General features: G+C 37.6%; 1 long non-coding RNA gene across 2 annotated transcripts in view; it reads left to right on the top strand.

The window, feature by feature from the left end:
• The window catches only part of LOC106509500, a 65814-nt gene continuing 50206 nt past the window's right edge, over positions 7042-22649 (top strand). For both annotated transcript variants that reach the window (XR_002341824.1, XR_002341825.1), the window contains exons 1-2: positions 7042-7219; positions 15827-15933. This is a non-coding gene — a long non-coding RNA (uncharacterized LOC106509500). The remainder of the gene's footprint in view (positions 7220-15826; positions 15934-22649) is intronic.

Raw genomic sequence — 22649 nt, 5'->3', positions numbered from 1 at the left:
GTCAGTGTTTGCATCATATGGGAGAAGTTCTGATTCTGCCAAAGTTAAAAGAGACTACTGATGAGTTAACTTAAGAAACAATATGATCAAAAATAATTGTAAACATGGACACTATCATTTTTAAATATTTAAGCACGATTTTTCATAAAATCAGAAATTTCAATTAATCATATTACTTATGTTTAATTCTCTAGAAGTTAAAAATTACACTTCATTGCTTGGTGGGTTTTTTTGTTTGCTTAAACACATGTGGGTTAATGTTAGGTTGCTGTAAATAATTATTTTTTGGGGGTATTTTTGTTAGCAAAGCATGCATTAAATTAATTAATTTAAAATGTATACATGAATGATAGATTCAAGGTCTTTGGGAAAACAGGAAATGTAGAATACTGGAATGTTTTGCTAGGAATATTATCTTCTATTTTGGTTCACTTATTTTTTTGTGTGTAACAAAACTCTAAATTGTTAATTGAGGAAGCACCTGTTTTACCTGATTTTCTTAAGTGCACTGAATGGATATTGAATGCCTTGCAGCAAAACTCTCATTAAACCAAGGATCCCATGATGTGCACTATAATGGCTGAATTATTGCATCCAAGAGAATATTATACTAAAACTTCACTGCATCATGATCCTTAGGGGCTTTGCGATAGAATTACTTGTAAATGGAACCATTTTATAAAAACATCCTTCTGATGCTTCAGGATTTCACAGAATTGGATGAGAAGAGACACTTTGTTATAGATAAGGAATTGATTTGGAGAAGAAAACAAATACTAGAAACAAATGAACATTTCTTGGGACAGGACTGGCTCCATAGAGCCCTATTTTATTTCACCTCTCTATAAATTGCCCTGGAGATGCTTAATGAAAAAAATGTCCAAATCCTATGCTGCTCTTTGGTTGCATCAATCAGCCTGTTCTCCTTCTTTGGCACAGTCACTGTTGAGTGGGCAGCATGTGATCTGAGTCAGCCGATTCAGAGTACTTTGAATAGTGGACTTTCTCTGAGCACTTTCTCTGAGAAAGTTTGCACTTGTCTACACCGAAGGCATCCTATTATCCCAAGAGGAGCAAGTTTTAGAATAGTTTATTGGATACTCTTAGGATCATGATACTGATAGGACTGCTGTAGGCATTAAATAAGAGATGGTACATTGTGAAATTTTCAAGCTTTATGTTGACTTAAAGCTTCTTGGTCAGTGGAAGGGCTAGGTTGTATGAAGATTTTATAACCTAAACATAATATCCAGTACAGCAGAGGCTCAATAAATACATGTTTTCTTTTTTTCATTGCTGGTCAGTGTCCATTCTGGTTTTGTCTCCAGTTCACCTTTCTTTTTGATTCATGGATTGGTTTCCTTTTAGCTTCCATGACCCTATGCCTGGGAATTCCCTACCTATCTACCAAGGGGCATGGGAAAGCCCCATTATCACCCTTCACACATGGTTGTGGCTGATGAATGAACAGCACCCAGCTATTCCAAGTCATTAGATAGGGCAGTTTTACCCAGTCACAGAGTAGCTGGACATTCCAATCATTCTGAAGTTAAGTACAAACTTCCTGTGAGGAAAACCAGATTCATGGGCACAGGTTGCGGCAGAGTGTATGTTCCCCAAATGACCACGACCATTCTTCCTCTCCCTCATGCTCTTCCAAAACATCGCCATCTGCCATTCCTTCAAAAAGAGGCAGAGTCTTCATCTCTTCTTTATAAAGCTCAGTGGGCTTTTGTGACTCTTTCCAGGTAGAGAATGGCAAAAGTGATGCTATGGCATTGCCAAAGTTTAAGTTAAGAGAAGGGATACTGTTTTTGCCTGGCTCCCTCTCTGGAGATGCACCTCATTAGAAACCAGCCAGCATGTCATGAAGAGGTATAGGCTACACTGAGAAGAACCAAGGCTCCTCCCAGCCAGCAGTCAGCCCCAATTTGCTAGTCAAGTGATTGAGCTATCTCATGGGTAGATCATCCTGCCCTCAGCTGGGCTGCCCCTCCTGAGGCTCTGTTGGAGCAGAAATGAGATTTTCCTGGCTGTGCCTTCCCCAAATTTCAGATTTGTGAGTAAAATAAATGGTTGTCATTGTTTGAAGTCATTGTTTTTGGTGGTTTACTATGCTGCAATAGATAGTAATCCTCACCACTTTATGAGGTAGAGCTAGTAGTGCGCTTATTTTACAGAAAAGGAAATAGAGGCTCTAACAGTTAGAGAACTTGTCAAGGTTGTGGTGGTAAATGATGGGGGCCAATTCTAGAGCCTTCCTCAAAGCACAGGTTCTCACAGAGGATACACTATCAGTGTATCAGTCATGGTGTGGTAGTAAATGGTGTGGGCTCTGGCGCCAAACTACGGGAATTTGAGCGCCCAAATAGTGCAGACCACCCAGTCAGTCATCAGTGAACAAAACAAATCCCTGCCCTCATGGAGCTTCTTTTCTGGTGTGTGAGGGACAGTAATAGAATACTCTTAGCATATAAAATATTTATCACGGTGCCTAGCATACAAATGCAACATGAATATTGGTTATTTCTGTGATTATTGAACATGAAAATACTGTAATTATTATCTATCACCTTGATGTTACAAACAGTATTGTCTGCCCATTTTAACAACTACATTTTAATAGCTTGAATGGGAAGTGATATTCGATTTGTGTGAGCAGAACACAGGTTTGAAAGTGATTGTGTTAATTCTAGAAAATCACGTAGTATCTAGTATTTAATATTCATCAGTATTACATGCTGGCCTCTAGACCCTGCAGATCTATGAGGAGATGTGAAATAGGATTATGAAAACAATTTCATAAATACTAAAAAAGGAACTCCAATGGAAAAAGCAACATCTTGGTTGTCTGTGGTGTAATGGTGGGCCAGGGAATGTGTTGATAATTGAAGTCAGTAGATAGCCCTCTGCTCCCTGGTTCATCAAACCTGTTCCCAGAGCTAAGTAGGAAAATTGGCTGGTTTAAATTCCACTTCCTCTTATTGCTCCTGTGGAGATGATAATAAATAATGGGCAAGGAGAGGCAAGACCAGGTAATTAGTCTGCTGTTGATGTTTGAAGCTGGAAAGGATTTTGGAGGCTCTACTGCTCTAGTTCTCTTAGTACAGAGTTTAGGAAACTGAGGCTTGGAAATACTCAGTGTCCTGATGGCTCATGCTTGGTGAGCATCAGAGTTCAAACAAAATCCCAAGCCCGAGATTTCCAGTCTTATATTTCACTTACAGCTTTTACTGATTTTCCCTCACATCCTTTCCCTCTTCTTTCCATAAATGCAACTCCTTAGCATCTAGGGTCTTTGTCCAAGTAACTGTGTTAAGTGGAAACTAAGATTTCTTTTTCAATATTGTGGTCAGTTAACAAAGGTCAAGAAAGGAACCTTGTTTTTCCTTTAGCCGGAGTTGGAATTCCAGTCTCCATGCTCTTGCCCCAGTGATTGACTCTATGTGGAGTGCTCTTGTACTTTGTTAAGCTCTCATCCAGCTGCTTTCTCGCATTCTTGTGGCTGATGGAGGAGGTTGTTGAGAAGATATGACCACTGATTGACCTGTGAGATGGACCCAGGTGACTGGAGAGTCCCTCAGCCCCCTTCCCACTCCCCTGTCTTAGAAGATAATTTATGCCCTCTGTTCAATAGTGGAAGCTGTTTTCAAGGACACAGTCTTGAGAAAGCGAAGTATTCTTGAGACCATCTGGACAGTATACTGGCTAACCCTGTTAAGCCTTTTCTGTAAACTTTTAAGATTCTGGTGGGCAGGTGCAGAGCCACCCAAGATAAACCTCAGATGTAAGTGTCCTTTTTATCAAACCTACCACCTACCCATCTGGAGTGATCTTCCTCTTTGGTCTCTCCTTACCCTCCATGTAATGGGGGCCAGTTTCCAAACCAATGATCTAGCTGCAGTCCCATGAAATCTTCCCTCACCATGATAGGTGATCTACTCAGTTGGTTTCTCCCTCAAGTTACCTTGTATTACAGTCCCATATAATTACTTCTGCTCTAAAGTGTAGATTCCCTGAGGGTATGTAGGCATCATAGTGACTGGAACAAGATAGCGTCATTCATGAGTACAATAATTTGTCCATGCTCTATCTTTCCTAGTTTAGTAATAAGTTTTCAAAATGTCCCCTTCAGGACCTCATAGCTCAGCCACCTGCATTTGGCCTATAGTTAAATTCCAATCAATACCACATCATATTGTCATGTTTTCAGAGTTTTGGTGGCAAGAGGAATAAAGTAATAGGAGGGAAATGGTTTTTTTTTTTTTTTTTAAATCAAGGAATGTGCAGTTGGCATCATAAAATGATATAATTTAGTTACTTTAGAAATACTTAGATCACTTGGATCATGTTAAAAAAAAGCTGAATTAAGGTACATAATTTTTTCTAATAGTGGATGATATTTTGTCCAAATCATATTTTATGTAATGCCTTTCCTGCCTCTTCCCATAGGAGATGGAAGAAGGAATAAGGGCTTGTCAGGTAGGTTGTTATATTTTTAATTTCCCTTTGCAGCCATTCGTTGGAAACAAATATGTAGAACCAGCTGTGCTTGTGTAACGTGTAACATACGTACTCAGGATTAGGTACATTAAGTACACTTTGGGCATCAGAACCCTGATTTCAATAGTTGCTTGTATTCACCTAACTGAAATATCTATCTGCAACAGTATTTGAAGGGGCTATTAAGTTGCATATTTATAAAGAGCATTGAAAGGTTTAATTGAATAGAGCAGACTACATATAAGAATATATGTGTAATTTCGAATTTTTGAGATTAACTTTTAATTTTTCTCTACTAGGAATTGGCAAACTCTTCAGTAAAATGTAGCGTAGAGAATTTTTTTTTTTCTTGTATGGTCTGAATTTATTGTCCTCTTTTTTGCCCAGTTATGTTAATTAGGCTTCTGGATGTGAAACTGTGGGTAATCATTAGTCAATTCCATTTCACCTGCCTTCACTAACCATGGTCATTTTAATTGTTGCTACAAAAGGTATGTCCTCCAAGGCGCACATAGCCTAAATAAGATGTTTGCCCAAGTTGTTTTCCAGGAATTGGAGTCAGCTGTGTCTAGTTTGAGCTGAGCTGCATAAGGCTGGCTAGGACCCCCTAACCTCCTACTGGGCCTGCGCCAGTGTCTGCTGTGTGAACTTTTGATGTCAGAGGGCCGGAAAATCCACCCTTAGATCATGCTAAGCACCTCCGTTTTAGAATATGCAGAGTCCAGTAGCCTATTAGATCTGTGCAGAATGAGGATTACCAGACCTTTTCCAACCACATTTCCCCGCGCACCCCACACCCTCCATGTCCTCCACTCCTCAAACCACCTTTATTCATTAGCCTATAAATACCCCAGGCCCTTGTCTTTAATCTTTTCAATGGGAAACTATTGAAAAATTTGATGCAGTTAACTTCGTTCTGTTTTTATCACTTGCAACAGTGCAAAGGGGCAGACACAAGTTACAAGGCTATTAAAATAGTTTGGGCAAGAGATAATACATATAAGGACTCACAGTAGCAATGAGGAGAGAGAGAATGAAAATTTTATCGATTTGATATGGGGTTAGAGAAGAAAGATAAATATAGGATAAATACAAATAAAGGCCAAGTTTCTGGTTTTGCAATGAGTGGGAGGTAGAACACGTAGATCAAATACAGTTTTGAAGGAAAGATGATGAGTCACCATCCGTTGGCATTTTCAGATGAATATAATCTACCGGGAAATTAGATTTAAGAGTCTGAAGACAGAAGAATGCTCTGGGCAAATTGGGTTGGGAAAACAGAAGAGAGATTGTAGTAGGAGGTTTAATACTTCTTGGGAAGCGTGCAGAGGGTGAGAAGAGAGGCAAGAGTAGCGTTTTGAGAAGTCCCACAACTTAAAAGAAGGGTTGGAGAATATGAACTTCAAAGGATGCTTAGAGGAAATAGCCACAAAATGAGGGGAAGAAAAAGACAAATAGAGAATTTCATGTCAGGGAAATATGAGGAAAGTGTTTGAAGGAAAAATTTTTCGACCTATGTGACTCTAGAGAGCTCAGTCAAACAACGAAAGTAGAGGCTAAAAACTACCTATTGGATTTGATAAGTGGGTCATTGATGGAGGTGGTGGTAGAAATTCCTTTCTGTGGAGGGAATGAAGCTGTATTACACCAGGTTAAGGAATGAACAAGAGGTGCTAAATTGAGATTTTTGAAGGTAGATTCTTCTGTATAGAAACTTATATATGAATAGAAGATCATATTTAGGGTAGCACCTATGGGGGTGGTTGCATGATTAAAAGACTTTTGAAAAGATTTGGCTTTGATGTTCATAGGTTTACATACTGAGGGAGAAGGAACCAATGGAGAAGGGAGGCTAAAAGATGAAAGAAGGAGTGGGAATAATTGAGTGAACAATATCTCAGAAGAGGCAAAGGGGGATGAAATGAGGTTACTGATTCTTCTCTGTCTGTCCCATGCTGTTCCTGTCCCATAATACACCGAGCCGGGCAGGTCACTTCCTTGTCAGACCTGAATATCAATTTGGTCTCCATATAGTGCAGACTCTGTGGTGTTGAATTAAAAGAAACAGCCCAGCTACCAGAAAAGTATATTAAATTTTTTTGGTGTCCCTCTAAAAATGTCAGGGGCTAGAGTATATTTCTGGTTTTGAGCAAGACTTACAATTCTCTCTTTCAGAAATAAACAAACAAAACCAACAACTTCTCTTTTGATATCTCTCCTCAGTTTTCTCTTCATGCATCATAGCTGCATTGCTTATAGCTTTTACACAGTATAAATGCACAGTAAAGCATACTATCATTCCCTTTTCTACTTCTTTCTGAAGTCATATACTTTGAGCTGGCATAAAAATCTTTCATTACCTCTTTTTTCAAAAGAAGTTTTCTATGTTAGGAAAGACTAGAAGAAAGCAGAGCAGCGTATGGAAAGAAGAGGACTTGCAGTTAAGGAACTTGCCTTGTAGTTCTCAAACTAGCATTCATCAAAGTCACCTGGAGAATTTGTTAACTAGCGACTAATGAATTCACCTCCAGAGTTCTTGATTGAACAGGTCTGGGTTGGAGCCCAAGAATTTGCATTTCTAATTAAGTTCCCAAGTGATGCTGCTGATGCTTCTAGTCTGTGGACCACACTTTGGGAACTGCTGAACTAGCTAGGTTAAGGAGAAGCAGACCAGAACGAGACATGGGAGCAAAGGCATGCTGTTCCTAAAACTGAGGTATGAGGCACGGTTTTTATTAAGGGCAAAAAGGCACGTCTGGTTGTTAAAGATGTGGAGCAAGGCCTATTTGATGCTGAACTACTGAGTTAACAGGACCAGTTTCTTTTTTTCCTCTGACGGCGCCAAAACTTGTTCCACAGTTTGAAGAAGGAAAATATATGGCGGTGGTAGCTGAGTGGGTTCAGGTTTTGGGATTGGAGACAGCAAGGCAGATTTTTACACATTAATCTCACAAAAGACAAACTGAAGTGAGATGAAAACTCGTATTCTGTTTTCCCTCCAGGGGGTCTCAAACAATTTTGAGACTCATCCAAGTTTAGTTTGTATCCAGACTAAAGTAGCTTTTCTGATCCTCTAGATGAGTGTTTTTTTTTTTTTTCTTACAAAGTACTTAAAGATTTCTTCTTAGAAGCAATTATGTAGGGTAGTTTATGAGTCTAATGTCTATGACAGCTTTACCCAATGTTGAGAAATAATCTTGAAACACATTTCTTAAAACTATATAATAATCGTGTATAACTTGAGTGAAATTGGAGCCATATATTTCCAGTTCATGTAATCAAATTCCCATACTTGTTAATGTACTTCTTACAGTGTTGTGTTCAGCAGAAAATGTTGACTTATGCCAGATAAACAGATACCAAAGCAGGGAAGACTTTTAGGTGAATGAGTCTGCATTTTCATAAACTCTGGTATAATTTTAATACAGGTTAAAAAAATGTTCCATTCTCCTTAAGACAGGTCTTTTCTAAGTAAATAATATTTAGAATTCCTCATCATGTTGTTGTGTCTATTACTATACAGTTGACAAATTAGATTGTAAGGAAATAACTGCATTCGTGAGAGGAGAAAAACAACAGACACATAATCACCTAAACTTTGGACAAACCTCTGAAATGGAAGCCAATATAGCAATGAAATCACAATGAAATTATAAATTTATGGAGGAAAAGCTGGGAGGTTAATTTTACCCTTTAAAACTTCAATGAAGCACAAAATTCAGGGGAAAAACTAATAATTATGACTAAGAATTGTAAGATTTGGAACATCAACTCAGCAAATGAAGACATTACCACATGGCAGACATTAGCCAATAAAAGGCATCCAATCACTCTAAAATGATCTCTCATAACACAAAATGTGAGCACTGTGGGTTTCCAGAGAGATGGTGCATTTACGAAAAAAATTCATTTATTATTTTCCATGACTGAGCTCATTCAATCCACATTTACTGAGCATAGACAACGGCCTCACACTTTGTGTGAGGTACTTAGGAAGACTTAAAAAAAAAATGCATCAGGAAGGTATAGATCCTGACCTTCAACAGATTACAGTTTCGTTGTAATGTGTGGTTGGAGGGAAAGAGAGGGACAGATAACTATAAGATAAGGAGAGATGCCAAAGATAAAAAGAAACCAACATGAGGAAGCAGAAAAAGGAGTGTGAGGGGTCAGGGCAAGAGCAGAGTTTAGGATGACATTCAAGGAGGAGAAGCAATTGAACTGAGCCTTATGGTATGTATGATAGTCTTTAAATTTTATTGCAAATTTTCTCAAAGTAAATACTATCTCACTGAGCTGAAAATGCCTTGATGCGCATGTTTTCAAATGGCAATTTGATATCAAACCAATACACTTTAACATGTGAATCAGATAAAGAAATGCAGGAATATAAAACTCATGAATGGGTATAAGTCAGCACAAGCTAATTTGTGCACCAGCAAGAAACTTCCCCTCTATTGCAGTGATGATGTAACACAAGTATGGTTTATACAATACAGATTATGTGTAGAAAGGTAACATTGTAAAAAGTGGGGATAGTGACTTGAAGTCAGCAAGAAGCTTTACAAGACCCCTAGAAGAATTTGGGGCAAGTAACAGTGAAGGTTTGAACCATGCCATAGTATCATGACTAAAAAGGATGAAATGGAGTAGAGAGATTTTTGCAGGTGATTTAACTGGAACTACTTGATGGAGGAACAGAGAGAGAAGGAAGTGTTTAGCAGAATTAAGTATAATCACATGTGTCTGGTTTACTGGGTGGATGGATGCTAATAACTAATAAGATATATGCCAGAAGCACTAGCAGGCTTGGCAGGAACTTGATTTTGGTGCTTGCAGGAAGATTACTTGGAGATACCAACAGAACAATTATAAATTCATATCTGGATGAAAGAGAGATTGGACTAGACATTGATGTGTAACTACTTGATCTGGAGATGACAGTGGATGCTGTGGGATGGCTGAGATTTCCCCAGGAAGAGAGGGTTGAGTATGGAGCTTGGGGGAAAGCCTCCACTGTGTGAAGAGATGAGTCCATTCCAGTGTTTCTCTTTTCTAGAATGAGCTTTTGTTAGTTTTCTTGGGCTGTTGTAACAAAGTACCACAAACTGGGTCACTTCATACAAATTTCATAAACTTAAGCCTTCCAGTTCTGGAAGCAAGGGATCCAAGATCAATGTTTCAACAGCACTTGCCCCTTCTGAGGAATGTGAAGGAGAATTTCCACGCCTCTTTATTAGCTTGTAGTGGGGTGCTGGCTGTCTTTGGCATTCCTTGGCTTGTAGCTGCATCATCCTGATCTCTGCCTTCATCTTCCCATGGTGTTACACCTGTGTATGTCTGTCTCTTTGTCTAATTTCCCCTGCTTTTAAGGACATCAGTGTCTATGATTAGGGCCCACTCTAACGAGCTCATCTTAATTTATGATCTGCCAAGACCATGTTCCTGGATAAGGTTAGAACCTCAACATGTGAATTTTGAGGAGGCAAAATTTAGCCCATTATAGGTTTATTTTACCCCTTCCTCTCACCATGAGTTTCAGAGTTGGGAGAAAGAAGTCACACTGCAGTAAGCTGTAATTAAGAGGATGTGAGAAAGTCAAAGCTGTAAATGTAGACTATTTGACAGTATATCTATTACAAGTCAAATTGTGAGGGTTAGGATTCTAGAGATGATGCAGTTTCCAGAACAAAATACCTCACAGTTTGCCAAAGAGGCCTATGGTATCTTAACAGTGCTTCCTGCAAGATTATTTCTTCAACCTAAAACATATGGACTTGCTTGTTTGGTGAATAATGGCACATATCCTTAGAACATCAGTTAGTAGTCATTCACTTTGCATCTAGTGTAATGTGCTCTTCTCTGATGAAACTTAGAAGTTCGAGTTTGAAAAATGATTTGTCTAAGAAAGTATGGACTAAGCAATTTTAGATATGGCAGAAGAATAAAAAACATTCTTGCCCTGGATTCACTGGAGGGGCAAGGACACAAATTAACCTTGGGAAGTATATTATAACATTTATTTTTTCAAAGAAAAGAAAGACTTGGTATTTAAATTCTTTCATGTTAGGGAAAAATATAAATCTTGGTATGTCTGAAAAACATTAAATGTTCACAGAATTAACCATCAGTGATAATATCAAATGTCACATTTCTACTTCACATATTGAAACCGAAATATGTAACCAAATTGTGGCATACCGGGCTCTCTGCCTGTGCATTGTGGTGTGTTAATTTTATACCAAATTTCTGGGTGTAAATGTGTGTATAAAATTCTTTTTTGAGTCTTAGATGATATGACTTGTGATTTGCAGTTGGATTTAAAATAAACACTAAGGGATTGAAATGTTTTTTGTAACACAGTTTTAATGGTATTTATCTTTCAGTGGCATTTGTTTATTCTTCTAATTTTTTAATTTGCTTTTTGCTTTACAAATTATACATGTTGAGAGAGCAACCAATCGAATATATATTCCCCAAATACTGTACATTAAAATCAGTGATGCTTCTAAAGCATTAGAATTCTGAAACAGCAGTGTCATATCTTATGGTCTTATTTCCCCCCCCCACCACCACAATTTATTTAAATGGGATCTACTGTTCCTGGGGAAAAATGGCAATAATGAAGGCAGATGTTGATCTTATCTCTACTCTTGTGAAAAGTCAGAGCATTCAGTTATTTATATATGGTGCATTTTCCATAAATGGGCACAGAGTGACTGCAGTGGAAATTGGGCTTCTGATGTAACCATGTCTGGTGTTATTTCTCTATCATGCTTGTCTAGTTTTTCTACTCTCCAATTGGTCTTGGGGACTTTACTATCAGTTTTGAACCTTTTGCTAAGTACTGAACCCTTTCCTTTGTCTTTCCTGTTTGACAAACAGGACAGAATCTCTTCTTGTTTCCCTCACAACTCCACATTGCTCTGAAGGCAAAAGGCCTACTTCTTGGACAATATATTAAACAATAATTTATTCATTCATTCATGTGTTCACTTGTTCACTTATCTACTTCTTTCCAACAAGGATTTATTGAATGTCTGTGTCTTGGGCACCATGTTAGACACAGAAGATGTTAAGGTGAAAGTCAGACACTTTCCTCAAGGAGTTCACAGATGAGTCCGGAGATAAAGTTATGATAGGAGGGATGAGTGTTATAGATAGATAATTGTCTGTAAATGAGGACATGAAACAATATGATTTCTAATGCTTTTTTGATTTCTATAGTTCTATGATTCTATAAAAATCCAAAAAGTTTGTTCACATGCCTTTCAGCTTTGGGACAAAAATAGGCATAGAGATAGAAAGATAAAAAGTAAACCCATTTCCTTCAATTAACAGGTCCCTGGCTTGAAAGGAAAATGGATGAGTAGTTGAATATGTGTGTGTGTGTGTGTGTGTGTGTGTGTGTGTGTGTGTGTATCTTATTGCTGTTTGAATCCTTGGACCACAGCATTCCCCTATTACTCCAGGCGATGAAGAGGACAGTGTGAATGGCAACATGTGTGGTACTAGATAAAGTAGAGAGAGAAAGACAAAACTTGTGATTGTCATTTGCATATGTGCTTAGGGCGATGAGGAGAGTCCTCAGGAAGTGAGAGAGCAGCAAGACTCCAAAAATATACCTGGTATTTCTTCCCAAATTTCAGAGACAGTTTATAAAGAGTATAGACAACCTCTGATTTGTCGAAACAGATGAAAAAAAACTGAGTTATGATAGTGTTTTTAATTCTCAGCTACAGACACCATTTAGGCCATGGTGCAATAGTTACCTTTTAAAACTTCTCTTTGGGTAGTCATGATGGTTAGTAAATAGTACTTCAAAGTTCTACATCAAATTCTTTAATTCTCAGCTACAGACACCATTTAGGCCATGGTGCAATAGTCACCTTTTAAAACTTCTCTTTGAGTAGTCATGATGGTTAGTAAATAGTACTCCAAAGTTCTACATCAAATTCTTTTGAACCACAGTAACTTTTTTTAAAGCTACCAATACTATTTCACCAGGTAGATTTTAAGTGTAATTGAACTCATATGTGATTGACATATTTCTGGTATCAGTCAGTGTTTAATTGTGAAAACAGAATTTACTTGAGGAATTTCAAGCAGAGTTAATTGAATTTACTTACAAAGAATTGGAAGGCTGGAGGCATGCCGTGGAAGGCTACCTCAAGAGTAGTACCTATATAAAAGCACTACTCGCCTTAGGCACCTTTTGGGCAGGGGGCCCAAAGGAGAAAATGATGTTACCTGGCATCTAAGGGCAGCTGAGGCTGCTGATACTGGAACCAAGTTACCCAAGTATAACTTTGAGCTATGCTTAGCTGAAACTATTCCTGCTGCTGAAGTTGCCATTAGAATCTGAAAAAAAAATAGCTTCATGTTTTCCCTGGCTTCCTATTAGTGCCTCCCCCTAATGAAACTTAAAGAATGTCAAGTGGCAAGGGAGTCTGGAAGGTGTAGCCTTGCAGGCTGCCTGCCCTGAGGTATGAAGTAGGGTAGAAAAGAAAAAATGAGGAGCCTTTCCAGCACACCTCCCATTGTCTTTTGTCTCTGATAATTGGGTTGATTTTCCAGAAGTTCCTCCACCACTAATGAGCCAGAGAAGGGGAGAGTGATTTAAACTGAAGGAAGGAGGAATATGTAATCTGGTCTCAAGAGAAGATCAGAGAACTGGGAAGACAGAGTGCGTGTCAATGGCAAGAGGTCAGATGAGAACGTCCTTGAGTTCACACTCTTTGGGGTTGTAGTGAGGGCTAGCAGAAAAAAACAATTAAAATTGGGGGATTCGTGGATTGGGAATTATGTTAAGCTTGCTACTTATTTGAGAATATATCCTGGGAAAATTTCAATTTCCTTGAAGTCCCATGTTTATCATAGTATGACACTAATATGGCACCACATGATTGGTAAATTAGGAAGGTTAGAGGAAACATCTCGACAAGAGTGCTAAATAATGCCTCTGGTTTCCCATGGTTCATGAAAGGGTACCTAGGGATCCTCTGACTTCTTAAGTCTCCTATTACTAAGAGAGTCAGTGGAAAGCAAAAAACCTGGGATTGGGGTAAGAATGCTATGAGCACAGGAGCTATAGCTTTCACGAGGACCTAAGGTCTTTGGGAATAGTGCCACCAAGACCACCCCCCACCCCCCCAAATCCCCAAACACCAAGAAGTATAGACCATAATGAATTGGTTAACAGCATAGTCTACTCAGCAACTTTACAGTGAGGAACAGATCAACAGAGGCCAGCAGAGACCCAGATGCTAGTATACAAGTTGTAAGTTCTTCCTCTGTCACCACAAGAACATCCTATTACACCCAGGTAGCATCTTGGGAAAGAAGGATAAAGGGATTTATTTCTTTATAAAATCCCTTGAAAGGAGAGAATTAGTCTTGATAGAGAGTATAAAGCTGTCTTTTTCAGCAGTCATGTAGGGTCCAAACTGAGAGATACCGTTATGGGTGCTATAGAGCAAGATGAGATGGGTTACACAGTGGAGAAATGCATTCACACTGCATAAGCTTACTCTTTGGAATATAATGATTCTGATATTGTAAGAAATGCATTGCTCATAAGTGGTTATAATAAATGACAACAAAATTTTTCCAATTGAGCCCTTTTTAGATAGTCTGTTTAAAATTTCAATCTGATCATGATGTATAATATAGAATGGTCCTAGAAATCAGTTGCTTTTGAATTATTGGCATTTGTTGTCTCACATAATATAGAATAAAGCTAATTTTCAGGAGAAAGATTTTATTTTGTAATTCATTATTTATGCTATGATAGTAAGGTCTATGTGGTATTTTAAGAAGCTATAGAAAACATGATCTTCTGAGAAACTCATAATCTAAAGAGATTCATTTATTTGTAAAGATAGCATTATTGTAAGAACAAAAGGATAGTCTTTATTAAAGTTTATAAGCTACAGGAGAGGAGATTGTTTCCATTTATCCCCATCTTTCCATAATGTTTTTGTAATGGGAACAAATATTAAAATGATCCATTCTTGTCAAAAAGGGGTATATTCAGATTTGGACAGCTTAATATATAATAACAAAACTCCCAGATTACCCACCCAACTAGGGGCCCTGACCACAGAGGGTGCCACCCCACCTTGAAGTATTCCAAAAGCCCATAAGTTATATTCTTCTATCTTTATTTACTGGTGTGAACTACAGTATTAAATTGTATTAAATAACCAAGTAAAATAATTTAAAAGCATAACTATTATGTTTGTGCTGAGGTTCCTACAAGCAATCTATACAGACTAGTTATTTGTGCCCATAGATATATGAAGATCTCATAATGAGTTATAGGTTTTATGCATTAACTTCTCAGACTGCTTGAGTATTATTTTCTGCTGGCTATTATATTATTGGGTCACCATAATGCTAAACTGTAGGGCATTTTAGCTGATAATTCCTGAAAAGTGCTTACTTTTGAAATAAAAAGCAAAGCAAAAAAACAAAACAAAACAAAACAAAACAACAAAAAAAACCCAAAACCAAAAAAAAAAACAAACCCAAGCCACAATGCTGACTGAAAAAAATATTTATATTTATATTAAACCCCTCAGCTAGATTCTCAGACACATCACTGCTTAAAATGCAGTCACCTGACAAAAACAGTTCTAATTATTACCCCCTTGGGCTAACATTTTTCAGAGTGACTGGCTAAAATGCACTCCAGCTCATAATTTCTGGCTCTGACAGTGGAAGACATAACCTAGTTTTCTCTAATGCAAAAGCCTCTAATCTAGAGGGCAAGACCCTGATCCGTCTAACACTGAAGGGAGAAAATGCAATTTGAGCACAAGGAAATTGCACACATAGTTTGATAGTTCTACCACTCTCAGAATTTTTTTTCTTCCTTGGGTTTAAATGTCTTGTTTTATTTTATACTAAATTATGACCTGGCTGAAATTGCTATGTTTTCTTTGTCATATTCTAGAAACCTCTTACTATAAAAGTGAAGGTTATACTATAGCTCCATACTTTCATTTTTTTTTTTTTTCCGGGGGGTGGGAATACTCACATTTTGACAGTTCAGCAGTGAAAACATTAAAAGTTACTGTGCTTGCTACAGCAGTATTTTTTTTGTGTGTGTGTGTTGAATAATAGATCTTTTGTCTTGGCAAATGGGGCATATATACTGCATTGGAAAAAGGTAATTAAATCATTTTGAAATGACAAAAGTGCAGATTTTCTGACTTGGTCTAATCAGTAACAGTTTCATTGTTGAATCTATGAACGACCAAACTTTTATGATTGCTGGGAGAGGTGAATTAACCTCGAATTGTTCTGGTTCACTTCACAGGCGGTGGCCAAGGAATACAGTGTCCTGAAACCGATAAGCTAGAAGGCTAAAGAAGTTTCAAGGCAGGCAGTCAGAAGTCTTGCAAAGACAGCAGCTAACAGCATACGGTACTGGAGACTTTCATTAACAATTTTTATTTCTGTGAATTGGAGAGGCTTTGCCCCTTTTCCTATCTCCTTCTGCTGACAGCTGCTGCTCAACACCTTCCTTCCAGCTGGGAGGGCAGCCGGCTGGCTGTATGTGTGCAGCTCACGCCAGGATGGCTTCTAAGCGAGCTCCCAGGGCATTGGGTTCCTCCTGGAGACCACACGTGTCACCTTCACGTCTCGTGCATCTTCATCATTTACGTGAATACATCCAGAGCTCCGTAGAAGGCACTAGGCTATGAAAGTACAGTCGAACTCCGTGACTGGGAACAAAGGCTGCCTTTAGCTACGAATGATTCACTACTATGGTAAAGAATAGTTTTTTTTTTTTTCTCCACAATGACTTTGAATCCTAAAGATTCAATGACTGTACTTTCATGCTCAGAAAATAACAAAGAATAGCATAGAAAAAATTACTTTTAAAAATGCTTATTTTTATAAACATTCATGAAATTACTACATGCAAAGGTTTAACAATGTTGCAGGGTGTACTTGTAATGTCAGGAGGAAGGTTTATACTTCACTGTTTCCACACATGCCACTGTAACATACCTCCAAATTACTCAGTTTCCATCAGAAGATATCACTGTCTGATCAACCTCATCACTAAATATGGGGCGGCAGTTAGGACCAAATCAGAGAGAGCAAATCATTTGAAAGATTATGTGATTTTTATCTAACGGGTACTAAAATATCTTGTGTTGTTCATTAACCAATTTAACCCAATGAGTTAATAAAGAGGTTCTATAGTTTTATCTCTAGAAAATTCAAACATGGTTTTTATTTTTCAGCAGTTAAATTAGAAACATCAAAATGTGTCTTAAAAGATCCTCGTTTCCAACACCCAGTGTTACCTATGTCCTTGGGAAGCAAATAATAATGAACGGGAATAGGAAATAACTGATGATTAACTGTATAACCCTGGGATGGCAGTGAATCATCCATCTCCCCCAACTCCTGGTCTGTTTAGAAGATAGGCTTGGTTTCAACGAAGGTAGCATTGAAAGTGTGGAGAGGCTACAGCCCAGAACAGAATGGGGATCCTTGGTGCTAATTTCCTGAAGCCTATAGACAACTCAGTTTTCAGAATAAGGACACACTCAGCAACTTCTTCTGGATATTAAATAATCCTTTTAAAAGAAGAATCTTTAATATATTTAATACACTAAGTTGTTAGTAGAAGATACATGCTAAACTTTAAATACAAGAAAATAGTCACAGTAAAGAAAAAATTATATAATGACTACAATATTTTGAAAAATACTTGGATATTAAACTTGTCTTCATTAATATTAGTTCCAGGTCCACAGGAATATGTCATGATTCCTTACTCTCCTTTAACCTCAAAATATTATCTCTAGGGGAATTTTTAAAATAGTATATCAGAGAGCTTGCTTCTAGGTTGTTTAGTCAGGTCTGTCTTTCATAAAGTTAATAGTTTCTAAACATTTCCAGATTTGACTGCCTGATTCTATCAAAACAATTATGAAATACTTTTAGTAATACTATGTCAACACGGTCTTTGATATTTTTAAAACATGCATGTATTATCTGCTTCAAAGTATGGGAGATACTAAAACTAATTCAAACATTAGCAAAAAGTAATGGCCTATCTATCCAGTACTAGTTTTATACCTAGAATTTACTGATGGTTACTAGTGTGCCAGGCAGATTTTTTTCAGTGCCATACATGTATTATTTCATTTAATCCTCAAACAATCCAGTGGAGAAATTACCATTATTAAGTCCATTTTCAGAGACAAGGAAAACAAAGTACAGACAGGATATGTAACTTGTCCAAAGGCACTTAGTTGGTAAGTGGAAGGGTTGGTATAAAAAACCTAGGTAGCTTTGTTTGTTCTTTGCACTTCTATTTTGTTATATTGCTTCACACTAGTTAATGTTGCTTCAAAAACTGTTAAGATATGAGAGTTTTTTGTTTTTTAAGTAGGAGTGTAAAATTCAACTAAAGGTATTTCTGTAAATCAATGATCATACCAGCATCTCTCTGTCCCCCATCACTCACTGTGATGATACTTGGTGGCAGTACAGGGAATAACCTGTATCTTCATAAGCGAAGCTTCACAATACGTGGTTTGCATGTGAAAATGCTAAATATGAAGGCACAGAAGGAAATGAACAGTTCCATAGACACTTTGTATTTTTTCTCTTGCATATTAGCAAATTTCCACATTATAACAAGAAAAGATGATACATTTAGTTAAAATATTGACCTCCTGATATCAAAGATAGTATTACATACTGACCTTACATATTTAAATAGATTTTTTTTTTGCTTTTTAGGGTCACACCTGAGTCACATGGAGGTTCCCAGGTTAGGGGTTGAGTCAGAGCTACAGCTGCTGGCCTATGCCACTGCCACAGCAATGCAGGATCCTTAACCCACTGATCGAGGCCAGGGATCAAACCCGCATCCTCATACTTACTAGTCAGATTCGTTTCTTCTGCACCACATTGGAAAGTCCTTAAAATAGACTTTTTTTTTTTTTTTTTGAGACATGAAGATAATGGCTTTTTTGGGGAAAGTGTTTACAGGAGCTCCACTTTTCGATTAAAATAGAAAATAAATCCTCTGATGAAAATTACTTTGATAAAACTGACTTCAGATTAAAATCAGTATGAAGTGTGAATTTTCCAGGAAGAATCTTATTTTGACCTAAATGATATCTGAGATCAACTTAAACCTTCATACATTTTTAATGTCAGAGAAGCATGGTGGCCTCTTGCAGTTGGTATCAGTGAGGGGCACTCTAAAGAAGGCTTGATTGGACAGAGTTAGACCCCGGGAGCACCATAGCATGAGGTCTGCCTATCCTATGCCTGGTTCTCTATCACCAGGTAGCATAGAAAGCAGAAAAAAATGAAAGTTTGTTCTGAACAAATTTTTTTTTTCATAATAGACATCCTAAATGTCAGAAAGTTAGCATAGAGCAATTAATATCCTTGATTCTTTTTTGGTAATAACATGCAGCAACTAAAAATCTTGCTAACATTTTTGTCAGATGTGAGAAAACATGTAATTCTATTGTTTCTCACATTTGTCTTTCTGGGGAAAAAGCAATTATTTTGTCATTAGAACCTGTAAAATAAAATCCCTGTAAAATCCGTGTATACAGATCTATGCAAACCAATAAAAAGAAAATATTTGCATAAGCATCCTATTAATGGAGACCAGTTTCTCACAATTCTAAATTCATATGCTTCAGTGAGTATGTTTATCTTTCTTTTCCAATTTAAGTGTCATACTTGGGAACATATATTTTAGACATACATGTACACATATTCATAACAGAAAGTAGTCTGGATTTTCAATTAGTAAAAATTTGGGAGGCCAGCAGTTAACTTTTTTTCATTTAGTATTTTAATTCAATCCAGTATTACGTGTTTTCTACTCACTCCTGTATAGACCACTGTAAACATTTGGAAGGCATTTTGTATGGCAAGTTTGTGTATTGCAATTTTTGAGCAATGCAAACATCCCCCTCAAATAAATGAAAACAGATCCCAGAAAGGGTATGCTTCCAACACATTCCCCAAAGATCTGAGGGCCGCCTTGCATTCTTGCTCAATTTAAACAAACTAAACTTCAGTTAGTCTCCCCTCCCCTAATGGGCACCCCCACTGGGAACATTGTTAGGTTACCACCATGGACAAGGCCTCAGTACAGCTGGATCTGTAAACAAGACCATAATCCGCATGAAAGAACTCTCAGAGTTTTGGCAGCACTCACAGTGTTGTTAACATATTGTGCCAAAGCAATAACAAAGCCATCATTTTTAAGTTTGTTCACGGATTTGTATTAATCAAGAAATTTTCCAGAAATTACTTCTAAATGAGGAATCTTCCAGAAAGTTACCATTTGGCAAGAAGACTTCCAGATGCCTTTTTTTTTTTTTTTTTTTTTGCTTATCTGCAACATATTCTTCCAAATAAATTACAAATTTGTGGAAGTTCAGTGGAGACAGAAAACACATTGCTGCTGTGTTGGCAGAAGGAGGCTCCCTTCAGTTCGCTCCCTGCTTCATCAAAGCCTGGCTAGGGCTCAGGTCATTTTTTCTTATTAGGAGGAGGGGGCCAGGCCATCTAACTTGGCATTCTGATGATAAACATTAAGTATTGATATTTGGATCAGAAAAGCAATTATTAGATTACAGTCAAAACTGCACACTGAGCATTTAGGAAAAGACCAGGAGAAAGTGATAGACCTTTGTTGAAATTTAGTTGTTGGTTTTTATTGGCATATTAGGTGATTGATTCTCTCAAATTCAATTTTTTCACTTTAGACCCTATTTTCAAAACTTGTGTACAAGCAAGTCTTCTGCAAACTATTATGGCTACCTGATGGGAAAAAAAGAAGGGAGAAAATGGATGGTTCTAACAGTGCTATTGGAGCCGGGTAGTGGGACAACCTAAATTAAAAAATTTTTCAATAATGCATTGATTTTTAAATGCTTATAATAGTAGTTTTTCATGTAAGCTTTGTGTGATTAAAAAAATTCTGGGTAAAACAAAGTTGTAAAGGGGGCTAAGTGTTCAAAATGCAGGGATGGTACAGCGTTATTGAAAGATGTATTTGTGGCTCCAGTGATGGTTGCTGTTGATGGGCTCAGAGACTTTTGTTTGGGAATTGAGAAACCTATAAGTTAATTAGTCACCCATGGTGATAGGCATTTCAGGTTAGCTCAGAAGATCTACCTTAGTCCACCAAAAGCTGATTTGTTTGACTGGCCGAAATGACACAGGCACCACACCACTGACTGAACATGTAGGGCTGTGTTAGCTCCAATTTTGCTCTGGGGCCTTGAGATTCTAAGCCAACAGAAATTGCTTGCCCAGGGTTTTGTTTGTTTCATCATTTATTCATTTCTATGATACCTTCTAGATGACATTTATTTTTATTATAACAAAAGAAAGTCTTTAAAGTTATGGCTAATAGTAAATAAGCTCTTTTTCCAGCTGAAGACCACCCCCAATCCGCAAACTACTCTGGAACTAAATACATCTTTCTCGTTTCCCCCTATGGTGCATTATTTAAAGCTCCAACATAGCCTGTTTATATTCTTTCTGCCTTGTTTTAAAGCTACTTACGTTCAATTCCTCCTTCCCCTTTGGAGATGTAATGTTCCCGGATGTCTCACCAAATCCCTAATATGGTGCTTTGTGCATAGTAGCCTTTGCATGAATGCTTATTTAACCGACTTAACAATGTTCATTGTTTCTTAAAAAAATCCTCCTCTGAACACAATAGTATTTTGGAAGGTGCCTGGCATTCTACTGAGTCAGTTATTGCTCCAACTGCATTACTTATACTCTAGCATTATACTCTATACTGTATATTCCAGCATATAGTATATGATAAGTAATAAGCACTACAATGGTTACTATAGTATAACATAATCATGGCTTCAATTTTAAAGCTTATAATTGTTCTTCAAGAAACAAAAATGTTAGACAAGTTCTTCATAGTTTTTTTGAGAATCAGCATCTTCTCCCCAACGAACATAAACTTGATTTTGTTCTCAGTATATGGCTTATATTATTATGGCCTATCTGTGACATGTTGATGCTGATTATTTTTTCTGTGTATAAAGTAGTTATTCTAAGAAATATGTATTTACTCTCTCTAACTCCTCTTTGAGTGGCCTATTGCATATGAAATTGAACTCATTTACTTAATTCTGCAAGAAAGCCATCATCTGAGAATATCCTTGTTTCTGTCAATTGTAACTTCCAGGATGCAGTGGCTTTTGTTTGCTATAATTAATGGCCAAGTCACATTATTCATGTGGCTATGTGGGTTTAAATGACCCAGAATACGTCTTTACTAATATTTTAAAATTTTGACTGAAGGTGAAGTAAATCAATAGTTTGGAAACTAGCCTCTCTTTTTCTATCAATGCAGACTTGCAAAAATTATTACAATAAATAAATTAAAATATTTATTTCAGGCAATGGGATTTCTTCAGTTGCATCCTTGAAATTTATTTTGGAATTGTTTTTTTTTTAATTTTTAAAGAAGGATTTCTTTCTTTTTTCTTTTTCTTTTTGTCTTTTAAGGGCCACATTTGTGGCATATGGAAATTCCCAGGCCAGGGGTTGAATCAGAGCTGTAGCCACAAGGCTACACCACAGCCACAGCAACGCCAGGTTCCAAACCCACTGAATGTGGCCAGGAATTGAACCCACATCCTCAGGGATACTAGTCAGGTTTGTTACCACTGAGCCACAATGGGAACTCAAAAGGATTTCTTTAATCTTATCTTTGAAATTCATAATACTCAATTCTTGAATGTTAGCCATTGTATATTAAGATGTGTTCTGGAGTTCCCGTCGTGGCGCAGTGGTTAACGAACCCGACTAGGAACCATGAGGTTGCGGGTTCAATCCCTGCCCTTGCTCAGTGGGTTAATGATCCGGCGTTGCCTTGAGCTGTGGTGTAGGTTGCAGACGCGGCTCGGATCCAGCGTTGCTGTGGCTCTGGCGTAGGCCGGTGGCCACAGCACCGATTCGACCCCTAGCCTGGGAACCTCCATATGCTGCGGGAGCGGCCCAAGAAATAGCAAAAAGACAAAAAAAAAAAAAAAAAAAGATGTGTTCTAAGGGTAAATTCAAGAAACAAGCCATAAAAGAAATATAGCTGTAGACACATAGCAAAT

Source organism: Sus scrofa, chromosome 2 (genome assembly GCF_000003025.6).
Source record: "Sus scrofa isolate TJ Tabasco breed Duroc chromosome 2, Sscrofa11.1, whole genome shotgun sequence".
Classification (NCBI taxonomy): Eukaryota; Metazoa; Chordata; class Mammalia; order Artiodactyla; family Suidae; genus Sus; species Sus scrofa.
The sequence above is the reverse complement of the archived record's forward strand: the minus strand, read 5'-3'. Positions and strand labels throughout refer to the sequence as shown.